Source organism: Grammomys surdaster, unplaced genomic scaffold (genome assembly GCF_004785775.1).
Source record: "Grammomys surdaster isolate TR1022 unplaced genomic scaffold, NIH_TR_1.0 318, whole genome shotgun sequence".
In the NCBI taxonomy this organism is placed as follows: Eukaryota; Metazoa; Chordata; class Mammalia; order Rodentia; family Muridae; genus Grammomys; species Grammomys surdaster.
The window spans coordinates 615599-617767 of record NW_021604737.1 but is presented as its reverse complement, the minus strand read 5'-3'; the positions used below and the strand labels follow the sequence as shown (position 1 = coordinate 617767).

Sequence of the window (2169 nt, the reverse complement as noted above, 5' to 3'; positions counted from 1 at the left end):
AAGATGCATAACTATCCCTTCATATATAAAGGAATTGGAGACAAACCACAGTCAGGGATTAAAGCCCAGAGAGCCCTTGATCAACGTTTAAACCAAGAGAAGAGAGGGAAGTGCTTTGACAAGCTCCACATGCAAAAACTTCCATGTGAGTAAAGGGGAATTGGAGACAAGCAGGAGCCAAGTCTTGCTGACCAGAGACCCAGTGACCCATGTAGAACAAAGATTGTAATGGGCATTGTCCACCTAGAATCCCTTGGGGGCACAAGCATTCATTCAGATACAGAGATACTGGAGACAAACAGCAGCCAGGTGTTGACCATAAAGACTTTGACTTATATCAAATTACAAAGAAAGGAATGGGCTGTGGTTGCTTTCTGAGTCCCAAAGAGAACAATCCAGTCAAGCACAGGAGGACTGACTGCTCCTGGCCTTCAGTTGCTGCTCAGCAAGCCTCTGACCCCAGGTAAACCTTACCAGAAGAGGTCAAAAAGCAGGTGCCTCAGGCCATCTTTGCCTTCTCATACCATGATTTTCTAGAAAATGTCTAATCTGCCCAGCCATTGTTTCCCCTATGCCTCCTGGTAATAAACTTTTTTTCCTACAGAGAAACTCTTTTTCTATCTGGAGCTCTTCCTTCTGTCCTTGTGAGCTGCTTCCTGGTTGTTACTCCTGCCTTTCCGCCCTGACATTTGTTTCTGTCCTACAATGATGGAGCATGGGAAGGGTCAGTATTGCTTCTACCTCAGTGCAGTTTAGAGAAGAGACCGGGCATGTGGTAAGGTCACTATGATGTGTCATCCTCACAGAGTCCCATTGCTGTACAGCTAGTATTAATCTTTTTGTCATGACAGAGACAACAAAAGGCTACACATTTTTCAGGATGAGCCAACTGCGTGAAGATCCCCACCCAGGTCTGTGGCCCAATATCTTCCCTCCACTATCCCACATTGATGAGTTACTGTACAGAATGGTGCACAGAGACAATAATCAAAAGCTTTCATTCCCAGTTCCAAGGTAAGAGAATCTCTACCTGCATTTCTCAGACAGACATAGAAATCGCCTATCCCAGAAGCCCCTACTCAACTTGATGCAGGCTGAGCCCCTATCAACACTGGGTGACAGGGCAGTGACTATCCACAGTCTGCCTCCCTCTCTGACTAGAGCAGGGTCCAGAATAGAATCTGCGATGTGTGACCATGGGTGGTTACTGAAGGCCATGTCACACAGGTATGTCCAGTAACACAGCAAAGCCTGGCATTGCCAGCACAGAATGCTGGATTCAAATCCACAGCCACACTTTTAGATGAAGTCATGAGGGAGATGAGTCTGCTACAGAAGGCTAGATACAGATCTTTAGATTCCAGACCTCCTAAGGCACAGACACAGCCTCCTGACAGTGTAGTGAAACAGTAGTAGACTGAGGGTATCCAGGAGGGCCTGTTACATAGCAGTATATGTGGTATGTTGAGTGGTTGAGTACAAAACATATCAGGTCCAGCTCATACCCCCAGGCTCTGCTTGAAAAATCATTGATGACCAGCACAGCATCAGACCCTGACAGGATACTCTCATAGCTTCATCTGTAAACTTGTAGGTATCAGGGATCCTTGTAAAACATTCATCTAAGGTTCAGTGATTTCTGGGTGTTGGTGGAATAGACAGGAGCCGCTCTCCTGAAATCATGATGTCATGCACTGCCTAAGTGCACTATCTGCCACCAGAGTCCCTAGTGAAAACTTAATCTCAGATATAGCAGGCCAGTTACTAACTGTTTCAGCCACCTGGCATCAACTATAACTCCTGGTCTATTTGAATTTGTTCTTGTCATAAAGCCTAGAGCAGTACCCTCTGATCCTGAGCTCTTCAATCCCCCAGACCTCGTTCTGAGGGAGTCATACAATGCTAAAGTTGGGTGGAGTCTGGGCAGGATGCTCTCTGATATAAGAGCACAGGGCACCTCCTCTGCATAGGGAACATACAAGGTGAGCTGGAGGCTAAATCCTAACAGGGATCCAGGTCCCATCTCTGGTCAGTTAAAATCCCTCATGTACCAACTTTTGGCAGTTGCCCGAAAGGAGGTATCCACTAGAAGATATTCAGAAACATCATGGTTCACAAACTGTGTGTGTGTGTGTGTGTGTGTGTGTGTGTGTGTGTGTGTGTGTGTGT

At 46.3% G+C, this 2169-nt stretch overlaps 2 pseudogenes; both read left to right on the top strand.

Annotated features, from left to right (window-relative positions):
• LOC114629857 overlaps nt 1–153 on the top strand; it is a 10815-nt pseudogene extending 10662 nt beyond the window's left edge.
• A 562-nt stretch (nt 154–715) lies between these two features.
• The window catches only part of LOC114629856, an 11474-nt pseudogene continuing 10020 nt past the window's right edge, over nt 716–2169 (top strand).